This window comes from Plecotus auritus (assembly GCF_963455305.1).
Source record: "Plecotus auritus genome assembly, chromosome: 2".
NCBI classification, from domain to species: Eukaryota; Metazoa; Chordata; class Mammalia; order Chiroptera; family Vespertilionidae; genus Plecotus; species Plecotus auritus.
In genome coordinates this window covers 59,246,099-59,264,348 of record NC_137771.1, presented here as the reverse complement: position 1 = coordinate 59,264,348, position 18,250 = coordinate 59,246,099, and the positions used below count along the sequence as shown (strand labels likewise).

At 39.7% G+C, this 18,250-nt stretch overlaps 1 pseudogene across 1 annotated transcript; it reads left to right on the top strand.

The window, feature by feature from the left end:
* Positions 1-17,211: 17,211 nt before the first annotated feature.
* Positions 17,212-17,784, top strand: LOC308242219 (cell division control protein 42 homolog; annotated as a pseudogene). Its single transcript has one exon. The product of its transcript is annotated as a cell division control protein 42 homolog (transcript).
* The last annotated feature ends 466 nt before the right edge of the window (positions 17,785-18,250 follow it).

The window sequence follows — 18,250 nt, the reverse complement described above, 5'->3', positions numbered from 1 at the left end:
CAGAAAATATAAAAGGTCAATATGCTCAAACTTCTTCCAGTGGCATATAATGGATTGTTCACTGAGGAAAACATTCTCAATTTTCTTCACGAAAGCTAGAAGCTTTGTTTTATCAGCAGTATGTCCCAAGTACCTAAAATAGTACCTACTGCAGACTGGGCAAAATAAATATCTTACCTAATAAAAGAGAAACTTGCAAATTAACCATCACTCCGCTGTGCCCACAGCCAATCAGAGTGAGTATGCAAATTAACCCAACAAAGATGGAGGTTAATTTGCATATGCAGGCTCAGAGCAGTGTGAAGCCTGCTATGAGGGGAAGGGGGGCGGCAGAGGGAGCTACTGGAGTGGTGCTCCAGACAGAAGTGAGGACGTGCTGGCTCCTGGGTGGCTGGGGAGCGGGGACTTGCCGGCTCCCAGTGGGAGTGGGGACGTGCTGGCTCCCTCCCGGGCGGCCAGGGAGCGGGGACTTGCTGGCTCCCGGGCAGCTGGGAGTGAAGCCAGGGGCCTATTCTTGCACGAATATCGTGCAGTGGGCCTCTAGTTTAATGAATAAATGAAAGTTGGAAGGTACTCTGCTATGATGGGTTATTTATATTCAAATTAGATTAGATTGGTTATTTGTATCCAAATTAGTTAGACAGAAATCCTCATTCAAGATTTAAAAAAATGTTTATGATTGACATATTTCTGGGCCAGGCGTATGCACTGCATTTGAATTGCTAAGTTTTGCTCATCAGTCTTGGCATGACAATTCTAAAATGCTTTTGTTTTGAATTTGCACTAAGGATAAAGAGTCATGTGAGCTAGCTGCACTAAAGCAATTTGCAGGAAAAGAAAACTCAGTTTCTCCAGATGAATCTACAGGAAAGTTGCTGTGTGTTCAAACTCAAACTTTTTACCACAGTTCTTCATGCATAATGAATATTGAAAAGCAATTTGAAGCAAGAATGGTTCACACAAAATGACTTATCACAGGATTTGAATTATTGTCATTTGCTCTTCCTGCGTGTTTTAACAGCCACAGGAGTGCAGTTGTTGATGTGTCAATACCTCTACAATGTCCCCAACTGCTAAACAGTGCCTTTTAGCGATAAGAACCAGTACAACATGGAGTTATAGGCATGACCTTTGCATACACCCTACCTCCTTTCCAGTGGTATAAGCTTGCATGAGACTCTCCTTGCCTAAGTTTTCTCATCTCTAAAACGTAAATGATAATAGTACACACTGCACTTACCTCTGGAAAATCTGCACTGCAATGACATTTTCTTATATCAGAACCCAATTTACAGAAACCTTTGTGTTTTTAACTTTTGGATTAAAACTATTCATAAAATCATCTAAAGTTTTTATATACTTGAAGTATTTTTTTGTTAATGAATTGAAATTGCTTCATTCATTGGCAATTTATTCATAAAAAGCTTCAGTTAATCTGAATAATAGTTGTTGTAAATAACTTCTACAAAAAACTTCCCCCAAGTCTCAATGGTTAAACCAAAAGAGGTTTATTCTTTCCTGATGAAACAGTCCAATGCTGAGGGAGGAGTCCCTCTGTCGCACAGTCAGTCAGGGACCCAGGCTGACAAAGGCTCCACCATCTTCAACACATGGCTGCTAAGGTTGCCCTAGACAATGACATCCCTCCAATACTTGAGGGAAAAAGATGCATAGGATCATGCAAGAGGCTTTAGGAGCCAGTCCTGGACGGGTATACATTGCTTCAGTCTACATTCCATTGGCCAGAACTTGTCCACTCCTAACTGCAAGTGCCTGAAAAATCTAGTCTCCTCCATGGCCAGGATAAAATGAAATGAATTTAATGAACATATAGCCCTGTTTTTACCAGCATCTCTTTCCAGGGCCTCCTGTCCTGCTATGATGTCTTGATCGATATCTTGATATAATAGTGAAGAAGCCTGGATGGGGAAAATTGCTACCATCACTTTCTAAGTGGCACCTCAAAATATGAAAATCTCATGTTATTCTTCCAACAGAAAGAAATAAATATTGTTTAAAATATGGTAGATGTGGAAAATAATTATAGCAAAAATGTGGAAGTGAAAACTAAAGTTTGCAAACTGCTAAAAGTCTCATCATCTAGGACTGCAGCATTTGCCTCGTAGGATTTTCCAAAATGAAAAGTGCTTATGGCCTAAGTATGTATTTCAATGGACCCTAGGTGTATATACAACCCTTTGATTCCTTTGTTTCTCCTCCTGCTTTAACTGTAATATGTAGAAAAGCACTGAAAATAAAATTACAATTATGTGGGGAGTTTTTCTAGAACACCAATAAAAAATAGCTAAGTAATTTAAATTAGATTTTATATTATTTGCCCAGTAAGCCTCCATGTTAAAAAATTATTAAGAATTTCAAAACTGTGACAACGGAGCGTAAACCAAACACAGAATGCTTTTGAGGACAGAGTCCTATTTTCACAGACCACCCACCCATGAAGCCAGCTCTGTTCCCATGTCTATCCTCTAACCCATACCACACTGTCTTAGTTGCTGTAGCTTTGCAGTAATTACATTACCAAATCTTGAAATTAAATCATATGAGTTCTTTACCTTTAATCTTGCTCTTCAGAACCCTTTTTGTTATTCTAATTCTTTTGCCTTTCCATGTACTTCTAGGATCTGTTTATAAATATCTATAAAATAGTTGGCTGAGATTTTGATTAGGCTTACACTGAATCTATAAATCATATTGGGAAGAACTGACATCTTAACAATATCAAGTCTTCCAATCCATCAACACAGTATATCTTTGCATTAATTTACATGTTTTTTAAATTTTCCCTTTTTAATGTTTGTAGTCTTTAGCATATACATCCTGCTCATATTTTTTAGCTTTCTACATCAAGTTTTTATTTTTGTTGGTACTATTATAAATGGTATAGATATTTTTTCAAATTCCAGTTGTTCATTGCTGGTGTATAGAAATATGACTGACTTTTTGTGTATAAACCTTATACCCTGTGACCTTGCAAAACTCACTTATTGTTTCTAAGAATTTTTTAGTAGAGTCTTTGGGATTTTGTGTGCAGACATTCATGTCATCTGAAAGTAAGGATATCCTTATTTCTTCCTTTCCAATTTTCTATATATAGGTATATCCCAACTATACTCCATAGGCCTCTAGCTCTAAAGGATTTTTCCAGCATTATGGAAATAGAGATTGTGCCCAATGTACTATCATTCAGGAATTTAATCCATATACTTTTGTTCTTCTTAAGGAAATAAGCAATGATATAAAAGCAGATTAAATCCAGTAAACATATCTGCATCTTTGCCATCCAGTTCTTACCTCTAATTCAATATAACACTATTCATCTTGATTTTGTTTATATTTGTACATGAAACAGCAATTTTCAATCTTTGTTCCTTCCCTCATACCCAAATTTTAATTTAATTTAATTTTTAAAATCATTGGACGGTTCACCGCCCAATTGGAGATTTAAGTTGTCCACATAAATCTTTATTTTGCTTGATTAAACCAGATAGCTTCCTAATAATCCACCATAATTTGCTATAAGAACTCCCAGTTGTATCTTATAACTGAATGGTCTGGGACTTTTCTGCCTCTTTTTTTGTTAATGTAAGTGGACATAAACCTAGTTATTCATATCTCCTGTTGAATTATAATTTAATGGGTAAATGATGGGAGATGATTAACTTCTTCCAGGTTGACAATAGGTAGCTGGTTATCAGTACCCCCTAGACCTGGCCTCCCTTAACTTAGCCAAGAATTAAAGCACTCTACTTATACTATAGGAATTAATTAGATTATGCTATGGGAATAAATTATAGAGAATTTGAAAGGAAACTACCTAAATGATTTTCCTTCTTCCTCAGCAACTCACTTTCAGTTTAACTGGTCATATAATTGGTGATAGAAGGAGACTTGACATGGAGTAATGAACACACAATATAATATATATATGATGTATTATAGAATTTTATACCTGAAACCTATATAATTTTATTAACCAATGTCACCTCAATAAATTCAATAAAATTTTTTTTACCTGGGTCTATAATAAGCATTCATTAAATGTTAAATTATATTGTTAATTGTTATTAGTCTTGGGAACATTTATATTTTCATAGGTATCAAAACTTTTAGAAAAAGAAATAAAACTTCTTATTAAGAATAACAGCAAACAATTGATAAGGATTTGTGTGTGTTGGGTGGCGGGGCAGGGGGAGTGCTCAATAAATGAAATAGAAAAATTCTTTCACATTAGTCTCCAAAAATCTTCTTCTCCTTCTACAATGATGTGAAATTATATTAAGGTTTAAGTAAATAGTTTAAAATGTATTTTTATTTCTTGCTTAATATTTTCTTTTAAGAGCTTAAAGTTTTAGACAAAATAAACATTTTAAAAAGCTATTTTTACAATATGTTAAATTGTCTTTTAAGTATGATTTAATAAAATAAACATGCATTTGTTTCCACATGTTCTTTTTGGTTTCAAGCTCTAAAGGACTAGCAAATTATATTTTTGTTTTGTTTTGTTTTGAGAATTTCTTCATTCTCAAGTGGCCAACAAAGGGAATATACAAATGTCTCCAACAAATGAAGTGTAGGGTTCTTTCTCTTCTTCATAATGGGCATGATATATGTTGTATATCTATTACTCTTGGCATAACAACAACCATGTTAAGATTTTTTAACATTTCACTAACAGAATAATTTCTTTTAATTAACTAATATAAAGGACAAGGCTGAGGATAAAAATGTAATGTTAAAATCTGCCAACCCTTCCTCTTTCCCAGATATGGAATGCTCTATTAAGATTCTTCAAGAAAAAAAATTATGTCATTAAAACCTGATGTACAGCAGGCCTTTCCTGGGTCTACAAAGCAGTATGTAATCTATTACTATTTAGAAGCTGCTGGATATTATCTAAAATCAAAATAGAGGGAGTCAAGACAGTAATTGGTCATGTCATCAACCAATAAAGTGAATTAAACTTTTTGTTGGTTTCTTCCCTCCTTAGGAGCTTCCCTAGATTTTGAAGTCAAAGGACATGAAATTTCTCTAACAGTCAGATAAACAGCATGATGAAGAAAACTAATACTAATATCGCCAAAATACTAAATGAGAGATCTTCCCAATACAGAGATGCTACCTCTCTGTTTTCAGACAGGGCTTCATCAGTAGCATTCCTGATCAAAGGATACCAAGATTTTTTAAAGATCTTTACAAAATTAATTTCATTTCTGCTCTTAGGAAGATACTAGTATTTTCTTTTAAAATACCAGTCCAACAACATTGTTTCCTCCAGCTACTGAGTTATCTTTTGTGTTCTCTGTCTTCTGGTTCTAAAATTACTGCTTTAGTTTAAACCTGGGGTGGGGGAACAAAACAGAGTACAAGAGTATGTAAGAGGTGAAGTATAAAACTGAAATGTACTCCAAGTCCTGAAAATCTAACAAATGGCAAATGTGTTTATTTAGACAAATTCAATTGATGATAAGGTACAGATATAGTAAGTACTCAAACAATATTTGTGAAATAAATAAATGTTAGAAAATCTTCACAAGATGACCATAATATTGATTTTCCCTATCAGCATTATTCTTCATGTGAAAAGTTATCTATCTAGCACCAAACTGGGATAGGAATCTCAAAGTGCAATCTCATTTACTTCACCTTATAGTCAAAAGAGTACACAAAGTCTGAAACAGCTGACATTTTTCATACTTTAAACTTTTGGGAAAGATGTATTAAGACAACATGATCATATCGATTGGTATTGCTCTTCCCAATGAATTCTTCTTTCCATTTTTTAAATATATATTTTATTGATTTCAGAGAGGAAGGGAGAGCGAGAGAGAAATAGAAACATCAATGATGAGAGAGAATCATTGATCTTCTGCCTCTTGCATGCCCCACACTGGGGATTGAGCCCACAACCTGGGCATGTGTCCTGAATGAGAATTGAACCATAACCTCCTGGTTCCCAGGTCAAGGCTCAACCACTGAGCTATGCCAGTTGGATTTCTTTTCATTTTTAACTGTGTATTTATTCAAAATCACAGTGTGGTAGGCAACAAGGGTATTGATTATGAGGTAACTGGAGCACTGGATCAGAGAAACTGCTACATCATTTTATTTACATTTTCAGCATAAAATGCACAAGGGTTAATAATGTATAAAAAACAGTATTTGAGTTCCAATCCTGGCCCTTAATAATAACTTGGTGTCATTTGATCCCCTTGGGCCTCCATTGCAGAAGTGCAATAAAAATACTTACCACAGAACTATTATGATGATAAAGTGTGACCACATATAAAAAAATTAGTGGTAGTCATTAACATTAATTAGGTGTGTAATATGTGCCAGGCATTATGCTGAAATCTTCTCAAGCATAATCTCACTTTAAATTTTTAAAGAACTTTAAAAGTAGAAGTTATCATTTTTCTCTGTCCTGTGTCAATACTACATTTCTTGCATTACAGTAGCTTTACAGTAAGTCTCATAGCAATTTTGAAATCAAGTGGTGTAAATCCTTCAACTTTGCTTTTCTTTGTCAAGATTATATTGGCAATTCTAGATCTTTTACATTTTCATATAAATTTTAGAACATGTTCATCATTTTCTCTAAAAAGAAATCTTGCTTCTTGTAGCTTCTTCTAACAAAACACACAATATATTAGCACTAGAGGCCCAGTGCACAAAATTTATGCATGACAGGGGGAGTGTCCCTCAGCCCGGCCTGCACCCACTCTAATCTGGGACCCCTTGGGGGATGTCCAACTGCCCATTTAGGCCCGATCCCACATCCCTCTCACAATCCAGGACTGCTGGCTCCCAACTGCTCACCTGCCTGCCTTCCTGATTGCCCCTAACCGCTTCTGTCTGCCAGCCTGATCACCCCCTAACCACTCCCCTGCCAGCCTGATTGATGCCTAACTGTCTGCCAGCCTGATTGCCCCTAATTGCCCTCCCCTGCAGGCCTGGTCACCCCTAACTGCTCTCCCCTGCAGGCCTGGTCACCCCTAACTGCTCTCCCCTGCAGGCCTGGTCCCCCCCAACTGCTCTCCCCTGTAGGCCTGGGTCCCTCCCAACTGCCCTTCCCTGCAGGCCCAGTCACCCCCAACTTCCCTCCACTGCCAGCCTGGTCACCCCTAACTGCCCTCCCCTGCAGGCTTGATCACCCCCAACTGCCCTCCCTTGCAGACCTGGTCCCTCCCAACTTCCCTCCCCTACTGGCCATCTTGTGGCAGCCATCTTGTGTCCACATGGGGGCAGCCATCTTGTGTGTTGGAGTGATGGTCCATTTGCATATTACTCTTTTATTAGATAGGATAATCTTTACTAAATTTCAGCAGGATTTTTGGATAAATAGATGAACTGATTTAATATCCTATCTAATAAAAGAGTAACATACAAATTAACCATCACTCTGCTATACCCACAAGCCACACCCACCAGCCAATCAGGAGTGAATATACAAATTCACCCAACAAAGATGGCTGCAGCCACGGAGCGAGCAGGAAGCTTGGGTTTTCCCCAAGTGCTCTGCACACCCTGGCCTGCCTTGGCCTCCACTCAAGGCTACAAAGTTTCAATTATAGAAGATAAATAAATCCCAACAAAAATGGTGGCAGCCATGGAGCTGGAGAAAGCAGGATGCTTGAGTTGCCCCTGGCGATGGAAGAAGGCAAACTTCCACAGCCCTAGCCTGCATTGGCTTCCGCTCAAGGCTACAAAGTTTCAATTATAGAAGATAAATAAATCCCAGATACCAGGGCCTCCACTTGGGTCACTGGGGAGTGTGACTGGCCTGCAAACCACCTCAGGCCCCTCGCCCAGGCCGTCCCATGCCCCAAGGGAACCCCCACCTTGATCTGGGACACCCTTTAGGGCAAACCAGCTGGCCCCCACCTGTGCACCAGGCCTCTAACCTATCTAATAAAAGAGTAATATGCAAATTGAACATCACTCCAACACACAAGATGGCTGCCCCCATGTGGTCAAAGATGGCTGCCCCCATGTGGACACAAGATGACCACCACAAGATGGCCAGCAGGGAAGGGCAGTTGGGAGGGACCAGGCCAACAGGGGAGGGCAGTTGGGGGTGACCAAGCCTGCACGGGAGGGCAGTTAGAGGTGACCAGGCTGGAAGAGGAGGGAAGTTGGGGGCAACCGGGCCTGCAGGAAAGGGCAGTTGGGAGGGACCAGGCCTGCAGGGGAGGGCAGTTGGAGTGACCAGGCCTGCAGGGGAGGGCAGTTAGGGGCAAACAGGCTGGCAGGGCAGCAGTTAGGCATCAATAAGTCTGGCAGTGGAGGGGTTAGGGGGTGATCAGGCTGCCAGGCAGAAGCAGTTAGGGGCAATCAGAAGGCAGGCAGGCAAGCAGTTGGGAGCCAGCAGTCCTGGATTGTGAGAGGGATGTCCGACTGCCCGTTTAGGCCCGATCCTACTAAACGGGCAGACGGACATCCCTAGAGGGGTCCCAGGTTGGAGAGGGTGCAGGCTGGGCTGAGGGACACACACACACCCATGCACAAATTTCATGCACCAGGCCTCTACTTTATATATAAATATAAAGCATTTAAAATTGCACATAATCTTGAAAAAAGAAAAAACAAGTTGAAGGACTTCTGCCTGCTTTCAAATTCACTTTGCAATTTACCATAAAACTACTGTAATACAAAAATGTAGTGTCGACATAAGGATAACCAATGGAAAAAATAGTAGAGTCTAGGGATAGACCCACACATACACATTCAATTGATTTTCAACTAAGGTGTCAAGACAATTTAATGGAGATCAGGAAAGTGTTTTTAACAATGATATTGGAACAATTGGATATTCATATAGAAATAAACAAACTTTGGCCCTTACATACTCCATATACAAAAAAAAAATCATTTAATAAAATGTATAAACCTAACATAAAACTCCTAGCCAAAAGCTCTTAGAATAAAATATAAAAATATGTTTTTTCTTTTAACTAGGCAAAGATTTCCTGGATAGGACACAAGAAGAAAAAAAATCTTGGGCTTCAACAAAATGTAAAAGTTTTATTCATCCCAAGATACCACTAAAAAAATAAATAGGCAAGTCACAGATTGGAAAAAAAAAATTGCCATACATATAGCTGACAGAATATTTATACTTAGATTACATGAAGAACTCTTACAAAAACAATAAAACAGCCAAAAGTGCCCATTGCTTTTATGATGACATACTATAACCATAGAATAAATTAATCCAAAATCTTCAAGATTAAAGATCATAATTAATTTCTTCACACAACAAAGAAAATGGATATGCATATTTACAATAAAAAAAATCATTACCTAAACCAATTAATACCTTTTGCTAAATTTAAAATGCTGAACTTGACCCTATGTGTTTTCATCTCAGTAAGAAAATTATTGAAAAGTAGAATATAAAAATATTTGGGGAGAAATATAAGTGTAGTTTAAAAAAATAAGAGTTATCTTTTGCAATATCCCTAACCATATTATAGTAGGAAAGCAATAAAAATTTGGCATAGTTGATGATTTTCTGGAACTGATGTGACTCATGGAAGTGGGTTAGTGGAGAAAGCATGCTGGACAAGTGGTCAGAAAACCTGACATCTCTTAATCACCAACTACATTACTTACTAGCCAAGGGACCTTGAACAAGCACTTACCTTATCTGGGTCCCCAAATGGTACTAGTAAAAACTACTCTTTGTCCTACTGGGTTTGGAATTACTGTGACCATTGCTTTTATTTTTATTCCTCAATGACTCTTTACAAGGTAAATATATACTGAACTCTGGAAGGTAGGTCCTATGGAGAATGCAAAGACAAATGAAGCAAGAAGCTTTTTCTCCAGAAGATTTTAAAATATATATAAATAACCAGAGTGAAAAATAAAATATATAAGCCATAAAATAATAAGATAAAGTACCATAAGCATTCAAAGAATTAAGAAATTATACCTTAATTTGGCATTGTGGGAACTTCAAGGCAATGGTTGTGCCATTTGAGACAAGTAAAATTTCTTTTTTTTTTTTTTAGTTGGAGTTTTTTTTCTTTTTTTTTTTTTTTTTGGTTTGAAGTTTTACATATGTCTCCTTTTTCCCCAATTGACATCTTGCCGCGCCCCCCCCCCCCCCCCCCCCCCGCCACAGCCATTCCCACCTCGGGCAAGCCCCCACTGCCCCAGTGTCTGTGTCCATTGGTTATGCTAATATGCATGCATACAAGTCTTTTAGTTGCTCTCTAACCCCCCAGACAAGTAGAATTTCAATAGATGGAAATGTAAAGAGAGATTTTAGTTAAAAGGAAGTGCTTGAGCAAAATTGCAATGACAATTTTTTTTAAAGGGCAAGTTTAAAAAATAGTAAACTAAACACATTTACCCAGATATGTAATGAAGAGAGAAAAATGACCTAAACTAGCTGGAAACCATACTATACAGATTAGCCAGGACTGGAGTAAATTAGGCCCCATTAAATATTAGGTATTTATATTTTTAATATCTATCTATAGCCAATAATTAGGCTTCTGCAAAGAGTGGGTTTTAAGGGATATCATCCTTGATGGAACCAGTGGCTTTCTCATTATTCTTTTTTTTTATTGAAGTACTAGAGGCCCGGTTCACAAAATTCATGCACGGGAGGGTCCACTCAGCCCAGCCTGCACCCTCTCACAATCTTAGACCACTGGCTCCTAAGCGCTCACCTGCCTGCCTGCCTAGTCAACCCTTACTGCCCCCTCTGCTGTCATGGTCACCCTCAACTGCCCCCGTGCTAGTGTGCTCACCCCCAACTGCCTCCTCTGCCAGCCTGCTCACCCTCAACTGGCCCCCCTGCTGGCCCCCACCTTCCTTCCCCACTGGCCTGTTCACCCCCAACTGTACCCCTGCTGGCCTACTCACTCAAAACTGCCCCCCCACTATCCTGATCACCTCCAACTGACCCCCACTGACATCCTGTTCACCCCAAACTGCCCCCCCTGCTGGTCTGCTTACCCCCAACAGCCCCACCCCCACCAGCCTGATCACTCACAACTGCCATCCCATCCTGGCCTGCTCACCCCCCTCTGCTGGCCTGCTTGCCCCTACCTTCCCTCCCCACTGGCCTGCTTGCCCCCAACTGCCCCCCTGTTGGCCTGCTCACTCCAAACTCCCCCCCACCCCCCGCTATCCTGATCACCTCCAACTGACCACCACTGATGTCCTGCTTGCCCACAACTGGCCCCCCTGCTGGTCTGCTTACCCCCAACAGCTCCACCCCCCACCAGCCTGATCACTCACAACTGCCATCCCATCCTGGCCTGCTCACCCACAAGTGCCCTCCCCTCTTGGCCTCTAAGCACCTCTACCTCGGCCCCACCACCATGGCTTTGTCCAGAAAAACATCCAGAAGGTCTCCTGGAAGGTCTCCCAGTCTAATTAGCATATTACCCTTTTATTAGTATAGACTAGAGGCCTGGTGCATGAAATTTGTGCACGGGGGTGGGGGGGTGTGTCCCTCAGCCCAGCCTGCACCCTCTCCAATCTGGGACCCCTTGAGGGATGTCCAACAGCCTGTTTAGGCCCGATCCCAGTAGGATAGGGCCTAAACAGTTAGTCGGGCATTCCTCTCACAATCCAGGACTGCTGGCTCCCAATTGCTTGCCTGCCTGCCTTCCTGATTGCCCCTAATCACTTCTGCCTGCCAGCCTGATCACCCCCTAACCACTCCCCTGCCAGCGTGATTGATGCCTAACTGCCCTGCCAGCCTGATTGCCCCTAACTTCCCTCCCCTTCAGGCCTGGGTCCTCCCCAACTGCCCTTCCCTGCAGACCCAGTTGCCCTCAACTTTCTTGCTCTGCCAGCCTGGTCACCCCCAACTGCCCTCCCTTGCAGGCCTGGTCCCTCCCAACTGCCCTCCTCTGCTGGCCATCTTGTGGTGGCCATCTTGTGTCCACCTGGGGGCAGCCATCTTGTGTGTTGGAGTGATGGTCAATTTGCATATTACTCTTTTATTAGATAGGATAGAGGCCTGGTGCATGGGTGGGGGCCAGCTGGTTTGCCCTGAAGGGTGTCCTGGATCAATGTGGGAGTTCCCTTAGGACATGGGGCTGCCTGGGTGAGGGGCTAAGGGCTGTTTTCAGGCTGGTCAAGCCCCCCAGTGGGGACCCTCACTCCATGGGAGTGTGGCAAGCCTGGGTGAGGAACTGAGGGTTGTTTTCAGGCTGGCCATGCCCCCTGGTGATCCAGGCTCCCAGCCCCTCTTTTTTTGCTTTTTTTTTTTCAGCACCTCCCTGAGCAGAGGCCAGGGCTGGCTGGAAGCAGGTATCAGGGATTTATTTATCTTCTATAATTGAAACTTTGTAGCCTTGAGCAGAGGCTAGGGCTGGCCAGGGTGGGCAGGAAGTTTGGCTTCCTCCATCACTGGGGGCAACCCAAGCCTCCTGCTCGCTCCAGCTCCATGGCCGCTGCTATCTTGGTTGGGTTAATTTGCATACTCGCTCCTGATTGGCTGGTGGGCGTGGCATGTGGGTGTAGCAGAGGTATGGTCAGTTTGCATGTTTCTCTTTTATTAGATAGGATAATTGACATACAACATTATTTTAGTTTCAGGTATGCACCATAATGATTAGATATTTGTTTATATTATGAAACGATGACTACAATAAGTCTAGTAAACATTTGTCAGCATGCATAGTTATACATTTTTTTCTTATGAGAAATTTTAAGATATACTCTCTTAGTAACTTCAACTATGCAATGCAGTATTATCTATAATAATAAAAGTGTAATATGCTAATTAGACCAGACAACCGAAAGACCTTCTGGACATCATTCTGGACATCCTTCCTGACAAAGCTGTGGGGGCGGGGGCCGAGGCAGAGGTGGTTAGGGGTAATCAGGCAGACAGGTGAGTGGTTAGGGGTAATCAGGCAGGCAGGCAGAGGGGTTAGGGGTGATCAGGCAGGCAGGCAAGTGGTTAGGGATGATGAGACAGGCAGACAGAGTGGTTAGGGGCGATCAGGCAGGCAGGCAGTCAGGTGAGTGGTTAGGAGCCAGCAGTTCTGGGTTGTGAGAAGGTGCAGGCCGGGCTAAGGGGCTCCCCTTCCCTGTCCCTCTGGTGCATGAATTTCATGAACCAGGCCTCTAGTTAACTATAATCTCCATGCTATATGTAGTACCCCCATGACTTATTTATTTTATATCTTGAAATTTTTACCTTTTCAATCCTATTACCCTTTCCCCTACCTCTTCCCATCTTCTACTCTGACAGCTATGAATCTGTTCTCTTTACCTATGAGCTCCATTTTCACTTGTTTTGGGTTTTTTTAGGTTTTACATATATTGAGACCCTCATTATTCTTCTTTGAGGTCTCAGAACATCAATTTTTTCCTCCAACAGATTTTTAGTCAGCAATTCAGAATGTAAGAACTAAAGCAGTTTAAATCCAATTATAACACTTTATTGATTAAGCTGAAATTATGCAATTCAGGGAGAAATATACAGTACTATATGTGTGTGCATATAATGTATATATACTTTCATGTTACATGAACAGGCACTTTAACTTAATGTGTGAGGTTCAGAGTCAGACTCAACTGTGCACCAATCCTGGTGACATGATTATAAACTTCTCTCAGTGTCAGATTTATAATCTGATCAGATTTATAAAACTGATCAAGAATCCCTATCTCACAGTGATATTGTATGGATTAAATGAAATAATATATACAAAAGCATCAGCACAGTTCTGGTAAAGGTGAGGCCATCCGTTAAATGGAATCTTTACTAAAATAATTATTACTTTTTTTCAGAGGAGTCACATTATTGCGGAGTTAACTTGAAATTGAACTGCACACTTGGCAAAAGAAGAAAAAAGAAAGTGGAAAAGATATGTAAATAGTAATAAAGATTGTTTTACTTAATAACCTTTAATATATAGAACATATTTCTATGTTCATTAGATATACCTATTCCTCTATATTATTGTATACACAAAAGCTTAAATACTGTGCTTCATAGGTGCTATCTCAGGTTGTCAAGCACAGTTCTCACTCATTGACTTAAGTGCTGGCTTCAGAAATTAACCAGCCTTTGACAAGCCACTCTTAGTGTGACTGTTATCAAAATATCAGACTGTCATTGTTTCCCAGGTCTCTTTGAGCATTCTGCTCTAATTTAGAATAATAAGCACCTCAATAAATGGGGAACAATCCTAGACTTTCCTTATTTGGTTTATACTTTCCTTATTTCTACCTTTTACTGCAGTCTTCCACATCAAAAACTTGGCAAAAACCCTTAGATTAACATAAGGAATCCAAGTGGAAGAAGTGCTCTCCTTCCATGCTGTGCTTCCATTTCTCCTACCCACCTTAATCTGTGCTGATGGGAGTGTCCTGATCACTCTTGCCCAGGGCCCAGACTGTCCTGGAGAACGGATACATTGAAGTGCTTAATCTGTTTCATTTGTAGAATCCTCCATGTACTTGGCCTGATAAATTTCCATGTTGGTTTTATTCACATCAGAAATAGTTTCAGTTCTAGTTTTGGAGACACAGGATTCTAAACCATAATTTAAGATTAATAAACATTTATGCTCATCAAAGAAGCTTGAGGTTATCCCAAATGGAATCACATATCTGGCCTAATCTGTTAAATAATCATTATTATTTATTTTATCAAGGCACAAGACTCATGATTTGTAAATAAAAAGCACATTGCAAATGGATTTTCTCTTGATCTACTTCTCCCTGCTTTCATCTCCACTTTGAAAATTTTCCACATTGATTTCTAAAATACTCAGTAGAATATTCTCCACCTAGTGGATTCCATAATACACTGTGATGATCAATGAATATTGAAGAGGTACACACCAAAAAGATTGGGTTCGTTTTATTAGTGATTAATGTACTTGACTATTCTGGAAAGGGTAGGCCTCATGGGACCCTCGTATTTTTAAAACTTACTTAAAACATCAAAAGCATAGTCAATATCTCTAAAATATCAACCACATTGATTCCAGAAATACATTACAGAAGTATTCAAGAGATGTGTGATTAATGATTTAAAATCTTTAGCAAAAGATCTTCTATAATGGGTTTTATTTAGCCAATTCCAGGACACAGTGTTAAAAAAAAATCCTGTTTGCTAAAAGCATTTAATAAAATCAATTGATTCACAAACTAATAATAAAAATTAAGAACAAAGCAGATCTTCTTGGAATATTATTTGCAGGAGGAATAAGCTGTAGAGTAGAAGAAATAACATAGTTAGGCACACAACTCACTTTTTTTTTTCTTCCAGCAATAGGCTTTACATGAAAACTGAACCAAGATCAAAGACAGGCATTTTAGGGAAAATGAAAAATGAGTCAAAGAAGGAAAGACACATGGAAAGAACAATGAAGTATTTCTGTTTTTCTTCTATATTAGGAGGACGTGAGGAAAGCTGAGATGGTGAACATCTGCAATGAGCAGGCCAAGGTCATTGTGGCAGTTCCCTTACCTGACTATTCATGCAGTCAGGTTGATAGGTCAGACCAACAGCTGTAGTTGGTTTCAGGGCAGACCAGCTTCAATTCTGGAATATCCAAAACCTGGAATTTTTCTCCTTTTTTTGTTTTCACTTCACTTGTTATTCCATCAGCATTCTTACCTCACTGGTTTTTGCAGTGTTTTTGACAAGAATCTGATTTTTCCCCCTAAAACTATGAATATCTTTTAAATGATACATTTGATTCCTGTGAATTCATTTTTTTTTTGTGTGTGTAAATAAGTTGGTCCATATTACGTCTTTCTAGAAAAAGAAAAGGGCTACTAGTTTGTTGATATTATTTAATCTTCTTTTAAGTCTATGTAAATATCTTTTCTTGGATACCTAGTGCCCTGCTATCTCTACAGATATTAACTTTGTTTATACTTAATGGAATGCATGGTAAGAGTAAAATTGTAGGCACAATATGGTGTATAATCACATTTCCAGAAGTATCCTAAAGTCTTAACTCAGAAACTTTTATTCCAAGGAGGACTATCTTGAATTTTAGCCAAGGCACTTTGCCCCTGCAGGTTCTCCCTTGCAAATTTATAAGATCAATAGCACCACTGCAAAACTACTGCTATAAAAATGACTGCACTCTACTAACTAGACATGAATCTAGTTTAAAACTTTGTTTAAAACATGGGTTAAGGTTGTGTTTTTAAATTTTCTGTGATGAGACAATAGATTCCCTGTTTCCTCAACACTTCTCTGTGACTTTTGTACCGAGCAACAACAGAGTGAGGTAAGCTGTGAAGTTGTTGGTAGAGGCACCACAGCTGCAGCAAGAAATGCCATTGGAGTTAAGTCACAAGGAAGCCTGCTCTATTAGCTAACTGAGATTTCCTACGGGTAGGGTAAGCTTTTCTTCATCTTCAGTAGTCACCGGAAAAGTGACCCACTTCTGATTAGAAACTCTCAGTCCTATAGGTTCACCCACAATGTGATGATGGCATTGTATTCATTCCTTCTTTCTCTTTCTGCTTCAGCTTCATGGAGAGGTGAGGAAAGGATAGAAAGAGCAGCTTCCATTTCTGAAAAAAGTGTAGAACTTTGTTCCTTCCAAAATCACAGGTTGTCTAAATAGGCTAAAATCAGCCATTCTCCTTCTCCAAGTAATTGACCATAAGAACAAGGCACCATAACTATGCTATTACAATCAAGATGGAGATTTTACTAGTATTTCAGTGGTCCACATGTCTGACATTCTGGAAAATTTAATCTGCAAAATTTCCAGGGATTTATTTAGAAAAACATTTTTTAATGTTTTTAACAGGCATATAAGAGAAACCAACCAGTTAGCCCGAAACATACTATGCCCAAGTTACTTTCTCCATTTTCTTTGTTCTATTTTCTATTTTACTGGTAAAGGACACATTTAAAAAACTGTGTCTTCCCACTGGGTTATCCTGGGTTATGACTAATACTAGAAACCTAATTTCATGGACTAATTCTACATATTTTTACTATTAATCAATGCTTAAGTTTACTTATTTTGCTGTAGGAAGAGAAATTGTGAGAATTAGAGATGAATAACAGATGATCACAGAGAGCGCAAATTTGGTCTAAGATGAAAGTTCTCTGCAAGCCAGAAGGAATTTCTTAAATGCATGTCAGAATGAGGCAGTGCTGCCAACACCCCGGTGGAGAAGCTGAGGTCATCATCGGATTTGAAATAAAGTGGATAGAAAACTGTTTCAGCAATGCAGACAAGTAAGTGGCATTGTGTGGGTGATGGTGTTGTTGATAAAAGATGTCTCCTGATATCCTACATAACAAACAAATTTCCATCTGAGTGTGTACCCTCTGTTTTTGACAACTGTGCAGTCACAGTTATGGTTGGTGGAGAGCCATATACTCTTGGACTTTTTGATACTGCAGGGCAAGAGGAGTGTGACAAATTATGACCCCAGAGTTACCCACAAACAGTTGTTTTTCCAGTCTGTTTTTCAGTGGGCTCTCCATTCTCATGTGAAAATGTGAAGAAAAATGGGTGCCTGGGATAACTCACCACTGTCTAAAGACCCTTTCTTGCTTGTTGAGACCCAAATTGCTCTCATAGATGACCCCTCTACCATTGAGAAACTTGCAAGAACAAACAGAAGCTTATCACTCCAGAGTATGCTGAAAAGCCAGCCGGTGACCTGAAAGCTGTCAGGTATGTGGAATGTTCTGCACTCACACAGAGAGGCCTAGAGAATGTATTTCATGAAACAATACTGCTTTCCCTGGAGCCTCCAGAACCAAAGGGGAGCCACAGGTGTGTGTTGCTATGAACATCTCTCCGGAGTCCTTTCTGCACAGCTGGTATCAGCAATGTACTAAAAGCAGTGTTTAAATCAAACTAAGGATTAAAAATTAAATTTTGTCTTTGCAATAATGAAAAAAAAAAATCCATGTCAGAGAATGATGAAATTTTCCTTCTCAGCTAGTTTCCATTTAACATCTTCTCACCTAGTCTCAGATATTCAAGGATGAAACCACATTGAGCACTTCCTAGGAATGTGAGCACAAGAAATTTATTTCACCTGAGGAACAAACAAGTTAACACTGGAAAATAAAGCAACAATTTAAGCCTTACTGAATCTAGTCCCTAAGGGACTTACTCGATCCTTCCTGATTATCTTGCTTTTTGATGAATATGAATGTTCAGGAGGCAGTATGCCATCTTGATTTACTCTCTCAAAGTTCAAGGATACATAGTAGTATTGATGATTCGTGGGGTGTTTATTTTATGGCTCT